This window comes from Gossypium hirsutum, chromosome A05 (assembly GCF_007990345.1).
Source record: "Gossypium hirsutum isolate 1008001.06 chromosome A05, Gossypium_hirsutum_v2.1, whole genome shotgun sequence".
NCBI lineage: Eukaryota > Viridiplantae > Streptophyta > Magnoliopsida > Malvales > Malvaceae > Gossypium > Gossypium hirsutum.
The window spans coordinates 29,121,640-29,138,100 of NC_053428.1; the positions used below are offsets into that span (position 1 = coordinate 29,121,640).

Here is a 16,461-nt window from a genome sequence, read left to right on the forward strand (position 1 = left end):
TATTGCTATACATGCCATACTTAAATTTACAAGCCTTTACCAAAAGTCTTCCGGATAGTGTGACTGAGCCTTCGACCTATCCCGACTCCTGAGCTGGCTTGGCCAAAACTACAATGAGTAAGAATGAGGGAGTAAGCATAAATGCTTAGTAAGTTCATATGCAAATAATAAGTAACATAACAAACAGTCATACCAATCAACATTAGCATGCATCACTAAAACACATGTCACATTTCTAATCATTTTTCATCATCTTATTACCTTATCGTGGTTGTATCAATACTCAACCCGAGGGTTAAATACATACCTGTTCAAAATATCCATTTCACATCACTTACCAATACGTCTCTTTACATCTCAAAGATTCCTCCATTTGAGTAGAGCTTTACCCGTTGAACACATCGGAATGTAATTCGGATACATGGATAACTTGCACATAAGTGCCATATATGAAATCAAGCAATCATGTAACCCGCCCATAAGTGAACTCGGACTCAACTCAACGAGCTCGGGCGTTCGCATCCATAAGTGAACTCGGACTCAACTCAACGAGCTCGGATGCCTAGTTACGTCTCACGAACTCGGACTCAACTCAACGAGTTCAGACATTCGCATCCATAAGTGAACTCGGACTCAACTCAACGAGTTCGGATGCTCAACCATCCTAGTGACATGTCACTTGTATCGTAATCTATTCCTAAGGTTCAAACGGGATTTTTCTCGAACACTTATCCTTGCCATCTTCCGTAGAATGCCGAAATCAATACTCGGTAACAATTATATTTAACAAGTAGTTCACATAATTTACATATTATTTGAAATTAACCACAAAGCATACATTTCATAATAAAATTCAGCATAACATATAATTAATATCAATAACTTAAAAATAACCATTATGCTACATTATTTACACATGAACTTACCTTGGTACCAAAATACAAGGATTTTGCAATCTAGTCCACAATCTTTTTTTTCCTCGATTGAGGTCGATTCCACGTCTTTCTTGATCTAAAATAACACATTTAGCTTATTTAATACTCACATTATCAAATTAATCCTTAACTCAAATTTTGGCAAAATTACAATTTTACCCCTAAACTTTTGCATATTTACATTTTTTCCCCTAGGCTCGGGATTAAACTTTATTCCTTATTCTTATGTTTTACAATATGCTGATAACTTTTATCTTCTATGGCAACATCAAATTCTCACTCTAACATGTACTTGTAACTATTAGGTATTTTTACCGATTAAGCCCTTTTACTCATTTTTGCTTAAAATCGAGTAGTACAAGTTGTCTAACATAATTTAAAACTTCATATTCTATCATAAAACATCAAAATACACAAATTTCACCTATGGGTATTTTTCCAAATATAAACCCTAGGTTAAATTATTGCTAACATAAGCTTTATCGAGTTACCGGGATCTCAAAAACGTAAAAATCATTAAAAACGGGGCTTGGAATCACTTACTATGGAGCTTGGAAGCTTGAAACAAACCCTAGCTATGGAGAACCCTTGAAATTTCGGCCTAATGAAGAAGATGGACAAAAATTGGCTTTTAATTTTGTTTTTAATTCATTTTAATAACTAAATGACCAAAATACCCTTACTACTAAACTTTCCAAAAATTCCTTCCATGTCCTAATTTTCTCCATGAACTAAAAATTGGTAAAATTTCTATTTAAGACCTCCTTATTAATATTCCAAAACAATTTCATACTAAAAACTTCCAGAATGCAAGTTTTGCAACTTATTCGATTTAATCCCTACTTTCAATTTAAGCACTTTAGGCATAGAATTTCATCACGAAATTTTCACACAATCATGCAATCATATCATAAACCTCAAAATAATTATAAAATAATTATTTCTATCTCAGATTTATGGTCACGAAACCACTATTCCGATTAGGCCCTAATTCGGGATATTACAGGTATTATTGAAGACGTTCTCGTTACAATTGATAATTTTATTTACCTATTAGACTTCGTTGTCTTAGATATGGATGAGGATAACGAGGAACCTCTAATTTTAGGATAACCATTTTTAGCAACTGCCAGAACCATTATTAATTTAGGCACAGGAGAGCTTACACTTCGTGCAGGTGACGATGCAGTAACACTCCAAGCACGTGACTCAGTCAAAACCTCTAAGACTCAAGATAATGCTATAAAAACTGTCAATGATAAAACTAATATTCAATCTTCCTTGTAGGAACTTCCTCGAACAAAGACAACAGAGACAGTCCGCTACTATCATGAAGAGAACAAAGACGTCCACGAAGAACGAAGACTACGTATAGAGGAGCTAGACGAATGGCGAGAACACAAACTGAGAACACATGATAAATTGAAACTACGCAAACACAAGCCCGATACCTCTCCTAATCAACTTCAGGTCGGCGATACAGTCTTACTAGATGCTGTCGATCCTCACCTTGTTACTACCACACCAAATGAGGAAATCCCTTTTACGGTACTTAGTATTTTTCCATTTGGTACAGTGGAGGGGAGTCATCCCAAGTTCGGAACTTTTAAGGTAAACAACACCCATTTAAAACCTTATTTTAAAATTGACACTAGAAATGAGGAGTATGAACTCCTCGAACCACCATGATCATTCAACGGAGAGGTGACTCGAGTTTAGACTATAAATAAGCGTTTCTCGGGAGGCAACCCGAGCACTAACATATTTTGATTTCTTTATTTTTATTTTCTCAAACTTCGAGTCAATTAACTCAAATATTTGAATTGCAAAATTTTTAGCACACACGGCCAGACACACAGGCATGCCTAAAGCCGTGGCCAAACAGGGAAAGAGACACGACCGTGCGATACGGCCGTGTTGAAGCAGGACATAATTTCCCCAAAACACGAGGTGTGATAAATCCCCACGGCCGTGCGACATGGCTGTGGGTGAACTTGATAGGAACACACGGGCGTGGGAATGAAAACCCATGGGCATGCCAGGGACAAGGCTCGATTCTGTTTTTTCGACACTAGCGTGCGGCACGCTCGTGCCAATCAGCCGTGTACAACAATAGACGGGCGTGGAAGAAGCGAACAAAGCTAGGCATGGCCATGTACCACACACGCCCAAGACACACGAGCGTGGGACATGGCTGTGTGCCACACACGCCTAAGACACAAGGGCGTGGGACAGTAGCCGGGCACGACCTAAATTGAAAAAATTGAAAAAAATAGGCTCACACTTAAAGTACACGGGCGTGGCCCAAGGCCGTGTGACCCTCTCTTATATAAACAAACCACTGTTCATCTTCTTCCCCTTTTCAATACCCTAGCCGAAAACACCTCCTCCCCACTCTTTAATCTTTATTCCGGCTACCATCCCTAAGATTCTCATGTCTCCAACCTTCAAACCACCCTGAAATCCATTCCCCTTGCATTAATCCCCTCTTTCCCTTCTCTATACCCTCTATTTTTCCTCCACATGGCTTCCTCTCCGCGTCACACGCCCGTGATCGCCATCACACGCCCGTGCGCCGCCATACAATAGCCATTGGTTCACTTTTTCAACTTTATTTTTCCAATTTGTATTGCTACATTAGTATTCTACATGCTTTACATAGATATTGTACTGTTTTGATTTAGACAAGTTAGGAATTTACTTTAACTTTTTCTATATTTGAATTATTTAAGCCGCTAAATAGCATATACTAGTTTTGGGCCTCTTGCTTAATTACTGATGTATCGTAGATTCTATCACTGCTCATATATTTTCAGGTACATTATGTCGTCATCGAGAGGAAAAAAGGCCACGGTCCCATCCTCAAAGAGACTAGGGGATTGGGTTCTTCCTCGGTGCGTACTACAGCCGAAGTTTGGTACCCGTTCCTTGACTTTCCACAAGCTTCAAATACTACGCGCACGACCCATCACCACAGGTTGCTGCATCGACTGGGCTGCCTAGAGCAAGTCTAGCTTGCTGATGCCATCCACGCCCTCCTGTCCACAGACCAATGGGAACGGTTCTTCACTATCACCGAGCCCACTTATTTAGAGCTAACCTTAGAATTTTGCTCTACTTTTCATTTACAGGTGGTGATGACGAACAATGACGACCTCGATACCATTCACTTTCGATTAGGCAGTCTAGTTCGTTCGATGAGTGTCCCAGAGTTTGGAGTTGCTCTGGGACTTTACACCGATGAGTTTATAGAGGAGGAGGACATGAATGTACTACCATGCAACATCCACATCTCCCCCTCCTTGTGTTGGAAGGCTTTGGCACCACTCTCTTCCAACTACGACCCCAGCCGCTCGAAGGCCTCAGCTCTCCCCCATTCCCTACGATATCTCCATGCCATATTGGTATACACCTTGACCGGGAGGAGAGAGAGCACCGACGTTGTCAACGCCTACTATTTATGGTGCATGGCGAATGCACACGTGACCGACTTAGCCTACTTCATTGCTTTCGCCATACGCCATTAAACCGAGCAGCATAGGAAGGGAGTGATCTCCATCAGCCCCTACGTGACGCGCCTTGCCAGACACTTCGGCCTCCTCAACACCACGGCGCAGTCATCAGCGCTTACCCTGATAGGTCAGATGTCCCCACAGGGCATCACGACTAAGTTACACATGAGGATGATCGAGCGCCGACGTGGGACCGATCCTCCTCAGTACCGTCTCTCGTACGCCATTGACGAAGAGGATCTTGAGGACATCCCTGATGATGTTCCCCCACAGCATAAGGAGCCTTCTACCGCGCCACCTAGGGAACGACCAGCTTATGTGGCTGCTTCATTGGCACACCTTTCCGACTGACTCGCCCATTTCGAGCAGTATTGCACTACACAGTTCGAGATGATTCATGAGCGAGATTGGTGACGTGAGAGACAGATGGATGACATGCAGGCCATGATGCAGCAGCTGTGCCAGCACTTCCACATCGCTACTCCAGCACCACTACCTGAGGGCCCCACCGGCAAGGATCATTGAATCCTCCTATTTTTTATTTATTTAGTCTTATTTTTATTTTATTTTATTTTATTTTCTTTTAATTTTTATTTTCATTTCAATTTTATTATTATTTTATTTTGAAAGATATATCTATATTAGTAAATTTTACTTTTTCCATTTTCTAGTATTTTTAACAAGTAATTCCACTACGCTCCCTTCCACACCAACTCTTAATAAGCTATTCATGATTCTACAGACTTTCAAGCAAAGCTGTTAGGAATATTTTACGGAATGAGGAAACAAATGAGAAACAATACCTCACGAGTGCCATGTTCAACAACCCAATTTCTTCACCTAGCCAAGAACAATGGTAGCTACTACTTTTCCCAAACACTCTAGCCTCAGAATCAAGCTCCACATCCGTATAACAGAGAGTTTGACCTCCTTTCCTCTTATGATTTTCTTTATTTTGAGTAATCTATCTTTGTACATTGAGGGCAATGTACATCTTAAGTGTGGGGGGTGAACATGAAACCTAACTTTTTGTATTATTCTCAAATCCATGAAGTTGGTCTTATGCTTAAGTGATTTTCTCATAATCTTGATCGAATAAATTCTGATTGATCTACAATTATTGTTGGTATGTCATGAATTAGACTATGGGAATTATGCATGATTATTTGATTATAGGACCTTAAAGAATCAAGCATGATAAGTTGATATTTCAAAAACTAAAATTTTTTAGATTATTTTCCTAAATTGAGGTATTATCTTGAAATATTAAGTATACGGGAATGGCATCAAAAACCCAAATTTTTGGTGAGATTTTTGAGCCTTTTGAGCATATAGCTTTCTTTCTTTCTTACTTCTTTTGTGGTTTGAGTGTGTCAACATTAAACTGTTATTCTAGAACTTGCTTCGATTATACATGTCGAGATCACACGTATGATTTGATATACTGAGATGATAAAGGCACTTAGGATTTAACCCATTTACTCCATAAAAAGCCTTCCCACATAATTAAACCCTTAGTGAACCCCTTTTGAGCCTACTAACCCTTTTCTTTGATTAACCCTCATCATTAACCCATTAACTCATTATTATTGAAATCCTCTTACTTAGTTTGACCCTTTTTATCGAGATTAAATTTAATATTGTTACCTCACTATGTTCACCATTTTTTGTTACTGAATCATAAAATCTGATTTCCATATTGTATTGACTTGATTTGTTCTTAAAAAAAACTCAATATTATATTGTAATTCTCAGCAAGCTAAATTTGTCATGAACTCATGTAAAATAGTTCTAGATATTTGTTTGTGGTTCAGTAATTAAGTTTTTGATAGTGGGGGAATATATTGAAATTATCTCGATTCTAACCCTTTTCTCTTCAGCTTGTATCCACACCTGCAACCTAAACCCCATTACAACCATGCAAAGACCTTTTGATTAGTGTATCATATCATTTACAAGTGGTGGAGATGTAATTTTCATGCAAGCCTATGGTAATAACTTTTCATGTTAGACAATTGAGTGCCTAATCTTGAACCTTAAACACTTTGATTGATTTGAGTGAATCTTTAGTGAGGATGTCATCTCTTGTATATTTAGGACTAAAGTTAATTACTTGAAGGAAGGAGATTACCTAAAATTTTGTTGTCAAAGTATTCGATTTAGATTGTTTGAGGCTTTTAATGCCCCTATAGTTGAATTCTCACTGTATGATTTTTTGTGGAATAACTTGTAGCATTATCAGTAATAATTATGTGATTGAGAAGGATGAATTCTAGCAGTAAATGAGAATTTTGCTTAAGGACAAGCAAATGCTTAAGTGTGGGGGTATTTGATAAACGTCAAATTATACATATCTATACCCCAAATACTTAGCATATTTATGGATGTTTATTACTAGATTTGTGGATTTTGATGCTCTTAATCCGATTCTTTCATGTTTTGTACTTAAGAGAGCACCAAAAGTCGAAAGGAGGAAAAAATGAGCTAAAAAGGGACAAAATTAGACCAAATTGAGAAGATGACACGGCCTAAGCCTTGCCACATGGGCATCTCATACGCCCGTGGCTTTCGGGGGTGTCGACCAAGGTTTTCACGATTCACAGAGCCTGGCCATTGAGCCCACACGGTCGTGTGAAATTCAATGGATCGAATATGGCCTGGTAATAACGTCACACGGGCGTGTCCCTTTTCAAAGAGTTGTATTTTACACGAAAAAAGGGTACTTAAGGAGGAAGAAAGCCAATCCAAAGCCTATATAAACACCCTACGTGTGACCTAGAAAGAGGCCGCTCTTTCCAGAACTTTTCTAGAATACAGAAACACACGCCAAGAATTACTTGAAGAAAGCCAGACGATCCATCTCAAAAGCCGGAGCTACTCCAAGACTGAAGATCTTTCTTAGAATTCCTTCAGGGGTTTTAGAGTTTTCTTTATGTTTTGTTATTTTCATACTTTTGAGATGTACTCATATTTTATTATGAACTAAACCCCTTAGATACCTAAGGGGGATAAAACCTATGATGGATCTTGTTATTATTATCTGAACTGTATGATAAATACTTGATTTGTTCTTTATTATGTGTTCTTAATGCTTGAGTTAGTATTCCAGATATTAATTCATAATTTGATGTGCTTATACAAAGGAGGAATAGACCATGCCTAAGAGTAGATTTGGTTTAATTAAGCGGAGTTGATCGAACGCCTAGAAATAGGGTTACGAGATTTTGTCAGATTAGGGTGAAACCTAATAAGGGGATCCATAGATCGAGTTAATGTAACTCTAGAGTGTTAATTAGAGAAAAGTCTCGGTTATTCAATCTAGGGATTAGACGTTATTAGTCTTGAATAGGGATAATAACTTAACTTAGGGATCTCTACGGATCAAGTCAAGTGAATAAATCGTCCGGTTCAGACTCAGATAACAAGTGAATTCTAGGTGGATTCCTCCTTGGGTGTCGTCTTTATCAATTGCTTTTCTTCAAGTCTTTTTCCCAATTTTCTCTTTGCTTTAATTAAATCAGTTAATTAGTTTAGATAATTAGTTTAATAAATAAACCCTTTTATTCCTAGTCTAGATAATAAAAAAATAGTTATTACTAGTACTTTTGGTTCCCTTAGGTACGATATCCTGGTCTTGCCGTTACTATACTATTGTTCGATAGGTGCGCTTGCCTTTTCGTCATGATAATAGTTAGTCTAGGTTCGATCTTAATTATAAATATTTATTACTTGTTACGAATCACGCGATCACTTTCACAACTTATTCATCGATAATTTCTCTAGAATAACCAATTCTAGTCCATTAGAGTGCTGCTTGAAATACTTTTAATTTAAATGCAGGATATTGAAATGCTGCTCAAAGGGCTTTTTGGTTCTCTTGTTGGTACATCTGCATCTGTGTAAGGAAGCATCCATTTATTTTTTTAAAGAGAAGTTATATTCTATTTAGAGTAGTTATTAGTTCTAAGAAACTTTTACTAATAAACAGCACTCCAAATGATATTGCAGCAAAAACTTCAGCTTTCTTGGATTTACGTATATTGGATTTCATGATATTTTTCTCCATATTTGGTTTGTTTCCTGTGCTTGGTTCTTAAGTATTTTGGTCTATTTGCATCATGTTCATTCTTGATTGCTGCATTATCCTATATTCTTTCAGGGAAATATGGAGCACTATTTGCATCTATTCCATTGCTAATATTTGCCGCCATATACTGTATTTTATTATGTATCTGATATCGTATTGCTTATTTAATTTATAATTTCCATCTTGATGCCAATTACTTCCGAGATCACATCCATCCAATTTGCAAACAATAATTCTAAGAGAAACATCTATGTGTTGGGCCTCTCTCTCTTCTTCGGGCTTTCGATTCCTCAATACTTTGCAATGAACACAACTTACGATGGTTATGGACCCATTAAAACAAATGCTGGATGGGTAAGTTCCATGTACTGCAATTTTGAGTTCCTTATACACTTATTTTGGTTGGATATAACATGAGATTACGATCCATGCAGTTCAATAACATATTGAACACAATCTTTTCGTTACTTGCAACCATGGTGATTGATGGTCGTGAAAGTAACTAAAAATTTGACTTAAGGCAAGCGCACCTATCGAATTATAGTATAGTTATGGTGAGACTGGGAATATCATGTCCACGAAGACTAAAAGTATTAGTAATTACTTATCTTTTTACTATCTAGCCTAAAAATTTAGGGAATGTTTTATCTAAGACTTAATTAACTAATTAACTAAAGTAATGACAGAGATTAAAGTTGGAAAATACTTTATGAAAACTAATGGAAAAGACAATACCCCAGGAAGAATCCACCTAGACTTCACTTATTACCTTTGACTTAGACGATTTATTCCCTTGACTTATTCTGTAGAAATCCCTGATTTATGTTAATATCCCTTTCGAGACTAAAAACAACTGACTCTAGGTTGATTAATCGAAATCTCTTTCTAATTAAAACCCCTATTGTCGCATTAACTCGATCTATGGATTCCCTTATTAGATTTGACTCTAATGCGACATATTTATGTCGTCCTATCTATAGGATTGCATGCAACTCCGCTTAATTATGAATGATCTACTCTTAAACAGGGACTTTTCCTCCACTGAATAAGCACATCAAAAACCTAAATTAATATCCTGGAATATTAAAGTAAGGATTAAAACTCACAATTAAGAATAAGAACAAAGATTTATTGTCGAAACCATTTTTTTGGAAAAGTAGGGTCGACTTGATTTTGAAAACGAAAACAAACATGGGACTCGCCACCAATCCTTTTTGATGAGGTGTGATCGGGTTACCTCGTAAAAGTGGTTATTTTTAATAAATGATTTGATTTATTTAAACAACAATTTTGGTCCGCGAAATTCAGAAAAATAGATTCGGGAGTCGATTACGTACAAGGAAGGATTAGCACCCTCATAACGCCCAAAAATTGGTACCTAGTTGATTAATTAGTGTCTTAGTGTCGAGAATTGAAAAATTGAAAGACTTTCAAATACGATCCCTTTTTTTGTAAAAAAAAACTCGAATGTTAAAGACCTTCTCGTCTTGAAGTAATAAAATGTCACATCCAGTAAGTTAGGACACAACATCTTGACCTTTTGAGAACGAGCTTGCCTTTTATTTAAAATTCATGTATTTTAACCCCTTTTTTAAAAGGATATTCGATTATTTAGGGTAAACGAGAAAAATCGAAACCTAGCAAGTTAGGGCACGATCTCTCAAACTTCCAAATACCGAAGATCGCCTTTATTTACAAAAATCTTATCTCGAGGTGACAAGATGTCATACCCGATAAGTTAGGGCACAACACCTCGAATCTCGGAGAGTAAGCATTTTATTCAAAACTCGTATTGCGGTTTTAAAAGAATATTTCGTTATTTAGGTTAAATGAGAAAAAATCGAACCCAAAAATTTAGGGTACGACTTTCTCGAATTTCCAAATACGAGACATTAACTTTATAAAGGAATCAATTTTAGGTCGGGTAAAGATTAATATAACATAAGTTTTTAATAAAATGAGATAATAAAGAATGCATAAACAAATACAAATTTCGATATTGACAGGCATAACAGAATAAACATAGACGCGAATGTGAACGATAATGATAAAAGAAAAAAGAAAATAAAACGAATAAAAGAATAAAACGAATAAGCTAAAATAAAAAGGAAATAATAAATAAGCTAAAAAAATATTTGAAATTAAAAAAAAACTAGTAGTAAATAGATGAATATTATGTAAAACTATTTTAAAAAATGATAGTAACAGTAATGATTATAATATTAATGGTAATAATACAAGTAATAAATACTTTAAAGTTTGAAATGATATAAAAAGATATATAAATAAATAATATATAATGTGAGTAAGGAATAAAAATAAAATGAGTGTATTTAAAAAGTAATAGGTAAAAAAACATAATAATAATATAATAGTAATAATAATATAATAAAAATAGTAGTAATAGCAATAAAATAATAGTTATAAAATAATACTAATAGTAGTAATAATAATAATACAATAGTAATAATAGTAGTAGTAATATTGAATTAATGAATTTAATAATAATAGCAAAAATAACCAAAAAGGGACTAAATTGAACTTAAAACAAAAGTTCGGGGCCAATTTGAAATAAAAAATAAAAGAAAAGGACCGAATCGAACATGCGAATAATAAGGAGGGACTAAAATGGGGAATAACCCCGACCTCCAAAACGCGCAGTAGCAGGGAGGATCAAATTAAAATGCGCGCCATGAAAGAGGGACTGATTGCGCAATTATGTCCTATCCCCAAAACGACGCTGTTCTAATGCACACTCCTCAAATGGTTAGAGGACCAGATTGTAATCAAAATAAAATCGTGGGGCAAAAATTAAAAAATATAAAAAATTGCATTGCAAAACCATAAAAAAGCGGAAGGGCCAAAAGCGCAAATAACCCTTCCGCTTAAAAACACGCAGACCTTCGGGCGGACGAGCCGGTTCGCTGGTTGCCATGCCAAACGACATCGTTTTGGGCGCTAAAACCCCAAGAGAAACTACGTCGTTTTCTTCAAGCTATAAAAGGCCAATTTTTTTTTTAAAAAAAATAATTTTCCCCTTTCCTTAAAACAAAAACTGAAAAGCTCTCCCCTCACTCTCTCAACCCATCCCCCTCCGGCCATGGTCCGATCATCGGACCGATGTCGTCCGCCGCACCGGCCACCGTTTTTAAAAGATAAAATAGAAAAAACATGTATAAATAGATTCGAAAAGAAAAGAAAGAAAATAAAATAAAAAGAAAGAAAAGAAAAAAAATAAATAACAGTAACCTTTGGTTTTTTTTTCCTAATCTATTTTGTGGACCTGTAGTTTGATATTTGAATCTCTTTTTTTCTATTTCATTTATTTGTTGAAGTAGAAATCGACGCTACAATGGTTTCTTAGATGGCTTTTATAGCCATTTACAACTTGTTTAATAATTGTTCTACTCTTCTCTTTTCCAGGTAAATGGTAATGGCAACTGGGGAGGCAATGGGCAGGTGCGCCACTTGCACTGATGATGTGACATCGGTGACGCTAGAGGTTGATTAGGGTTTTAGCTTTTTTGAAACCTTAAATCTGGCTAGTTGGGTAAAAAAATTGGGCCTATGTGTGGGTTTGGGTCAATTTTGTTTGGGTTAGGGTAGGTTGGGCTTAGTTTATTTAATTGGGATTGGGTTTAGTTTAGGGTTTTGGATTGATTTGGGCTTTGTTTTGGCCCGGGCCAAAATTGGACTAAATAGCTGCCCCTCTTTGCTCGTTTCGTGTAACGAGAACGGAGCAAAGACTTTCAAGAAAGACCAATTTTGCCAGGTCGCGCCGAGTCTTGACTTTTTTGGTGCTCGTATTCTTCAGGATGCCTCGTTCCAGTCCACCAAAACTTGTTGCTTCGATCCACTCTACCGCAATCTTTACAGAAATAAGGTTTGTAGTTTTCATCCTGCTCCACTGCAACTTTAGGAAGATAAAGTTTGTTATGATCTGCTCTATAGCAACTTTAGAGAGATAAGGTCTGTTTATTTATGGCTTCAATCTGTTCCACTGCAACTTCAGGGAAATAAGGTTTGCTATCTTCAGTCTGCTCCACTGCAACTTCAGGGAGATAAAACTAGTGACTTCAACCTGCTCCTCTGCAACTTCAGGGAGATAAGGTTTGTTTTGATCTGCTCTATTGCAACTTCAGAGAGATAAGATTTGTTTATTTATAGCTTCAATCTATTCTACTGCAACTTTAGGGAAATAAGATTTGCTGTCTTCAGTCTGCTCCACTGCATCTTCAGGGAGATAAGACTAGCGACTTCAACTGCTCCTCTGTAACTTCAGAGAGGTAAGGTTTGTTTTGATCTGCTCTACTGCAACTTCAGATAGATAAGATCTGTTTATTCATAGCTTTAATATGTTCCACTAAAACTTCAGGGAAATAAGATTTGTAATCTCCAGCCTGTTGCCCTACTGCTTAGGGGATTAAGACTCATTGTCTTCGATCTACTCCACAACTGCTTAGGGAGATAAGATTTGTAATTTCCAGCCTATTGCCCTACTGCTTAGGGGGTTAAGGCTCACCGTTGTCGATCTACCCCACTACTGCTTAGGGAGATAAGATATGTAATCTTCAGCCTGTTTCCCTACTACTTAGGGGATTAAGGCTCGTCGTCTTCGATTCGTTCCACTACTGCTTAGGGAGATAAGATCTGTAATCTGCAGCCTGTTTCCCTACTGCTTAGGGGGTTAAGGCTCATCATTTTCGATCTACTCCACTACTACTTAAGGAGATAAGATCTGTAATCTTCAGCCTGTTTCCCTATTGCTTAGGGGGTTAAGGTTCGTCGTCTTCGATCCGCTCCACTACTGCTTAGGGAGATAAGATCTGTAATCTTTACCCTGTTTCCCTACTACTTAGGGGGTTAAAGCTCGTCGTCTTTGATCTCTCCACTACTGCTTATGGAGATAAGATCCGTAATCTTCAGCCTGTTTCCCTACTGCTTAGGTGGTTAAGGCTCACCGTCTTTGATCTACTCCATTACTACTTAGAGAGATGAGATCTGTAATCTTTAGCTTGTTTCCCTACTATTTAAGGGGTTAAGGCTCGTCGTCTTCGATCTGCTGCACTACTGTTTAGGGAGATAAGGCCTGTAATCTTCAGTCTGTTTCCCAACTGCTTAGGAGGTTAAGGCTCACCGTCTTCGATCTACTCCACTACTGCTTAGGGAGATAGGATGGTGGCTTGAATCTGCTCCACTACTGCTTAGAGAGATAAGATTCGCCATTTTTGATCTACTTCACTACTGCTTAGGGAGATAAGATCTATAAATTCACCGATGTTGCTACACCGTCCTCAGGGGCATGATCTGTAGAATTGATTTCATGTACTTATGCTTATGCCAAATGAGTAGGATGCTATGACTGAAATGAATTAAATACTCCTAACTAGATGTGTTATGAATGATCTATAAATGAGTGCAGCATGTTATGAGAATGATCCCTTTTTAATGCTTGGGTTGCCATTGCTCTTTGTTCATCAAGGTTCTATCACTGAAACAATATCTTGTGTTCTTGTTTAGTTTAGATCTTGGACAGAAAACCCGAAGAGGTAGTCCCAATTTAAACTCTTCTTTCTCAAATGTTTCCAATCATTAGGTTTGGTTAGTTCTAAATAACAGTCCTATTTTAGGTTCCTGTACTATGTAGAAACTTTCAGAGTAATTTGCAGAACTCCTTTTGTGAAAGTGTCATTAGTCCATTAATCGTTATTTTAATACAAAATGCTTGAAAAAGGTCGTAACAATGGACAGAACTGAAATTCATCAGAAACAAAATTTAAAAGGAATAGATTAATCACAGAAAGTAAATATTGTTGGAATGCGAAGTGAATAAAAGGAAAATAGGTACCCCAGATATTGCCACATGAGTATCTCTGTATGAACTTCTTGAGGACCCTTTTTTTTAGCTCAATATGTGTTTAGGGGATCTAGAGTACTTTTGTTGATACCCTAAGATGTAACATCTCTCCTCTTTGTTAATTCAGGTATCGCAAGACTACCGCATGCCCCACCTTCGATCAAAATTTGAATTGCCCTTTACGGGTTTTCAACTCAAATCTCTTTTGGTCTCAAAGCGCCTTTTGCTGGTTTTCGCCTTGGCCTCTCCTTTTTTTGTTTCTTCTTTTTTTTTGCGTACTTTACAGGTTTGCACTTTGGCCTCTCGCCTTTTAGGTAGAATACATCTTGACTGGATTTGAATTCACCGGATTGGGCAAATATTTGCCACCCATCTTAACGCTCCTCCAGAATAGGCATTCTTTACTACATAAGGTCCTTCCCAGCTTGACATTCGCTTTCCTCTGAAGTCCTTTCGTATATGAAGGATCATTTTCAAAACTAAGTCTTTCTCATGGAATTTTCTGGGACAAGCTTTTTTGCCATAAACTTGATACATTTGACCATTATGGGTATTTTCAAACTCTTTTCTTCAATCAGGTTCACTTGATCATATTGAAATTGGACCCACTCTGCTTCATCCAATTCTTGACTCAATTGAAGCTTGGAGAGAAGGAATCTCGACTTCAATGGGCAAAACTGTTTCCAATCCATAAATCAGTGAGAAAGGTGTTGCCCCGATGAAGGTCTTGGTCGACGTTCGATATGCATAGAGAGTAAATGGTGACTTCTTATGCCAATATTTACCAGTCTCGATTATCTTCCATAATTTTTTTGTTGCCTTTGCTGCACCGTGATATGTTGTCTGATCTTTGAATAGACTGCAAACTTTTGACATTGTGAGGTTGTGCATTGTTAGACATGATCCTTTTTTGGTATTTTTTTTTCCAGCACTTGATCTCTTTACCTTATTTTTTGTTTTTTTTTAATTTGATAGCTGTCGACCTTGTAACGTTGGCATATGAAGCCACATTCACCCTCTTAGTGAGTAATAGACGACTACAAGGATGAGTTAGTGTTGGTCAGAAGCTTTTGACGAGATCAGCCTCATAACATCCATACCCCACAAAGAGAAAGTTTGTGAAGAAATGAAGGGACACATGAATCTTGTCTCCATAAATTTGGCATTTACGACATACTGATGCAATTCCTTTCTACGGTGGACCAGCAGAACCCAAATCTCATGATTTGTCTGGTTATCGTAGAACCATTAGCATATGTTGTTCGACCATTCTGTAGCATCCTCACGCCTTAGTAGCCCAGGCGTATCTTGATACAATCGTGTGAAAACATCTTTGAATTCTTGAAACAACTCAATGCCGTCTCACTTTTGTCTCTGTGGTGATATAGGCTCCGATCTTCACCTTTTTCTCTTCTCTTAGGTTCGCGATATCCATTGCCCCTTTGTAAAGTAGGATCTATTTCCTATCTTGTTCTACCATCCTTAACAAATTAGGAGATAAGTTACGATTTCTGTCATTTTCAAAGTCCTGAGATCGCTCTAAACACATATCTCACCTAAAAAGGAGACTCTAAGTCAGTGTTAGTGTCACTAATATTGTTGATATCTAGGGACCTGTTGAAGGCAGATTCCAAAGAATAAATGATTTTAACCTGTTGAAGGCAGATTCCAAAGAATAAATGATTCTAAGGATGATTATTTGTATGGTATGATCATGAATGAAGAATAAATAAATTTTTAAAAGAAAGTCCAAAAAACAAAAGAATCTAAGAAAAATTATTTGTACAGTATGAAATGGAAAAAAAAATAAAAGAATATTTGTTCAAAAAGATGCATTCTATTGAAATAAAGATTTTGGGCACAAGCTTATTTCACAAAAAGATTCTTATTACTTCTAGGCTTAAAGCAACAAGCATGTTTTGAATATTATTCTAGATTAGCTCTAAAAATATAAGGATCTTTTCCACAGCCCCATTGTTCAAAACACACCCAAGTATACAAGGGTTTGGAAACTTTTATTCCCCGGTTCCCTCTTCGGATATGGCCCCCATATTCCTTCCACGCTTTTGA

General features: G+C 37.0%; 1 pseudogene; it reads left to right on the plus strand.

Annotated features, from left to right (window-relative positions):
• LOC107960636 (nucleobase-ascorbate transporter 3-like) overlaps nt 1-16,461 on the plus strand; it is a 46,519-nt pseudogene that overhangs the window by 23,386 nt on the left and 6,672 nt on the right.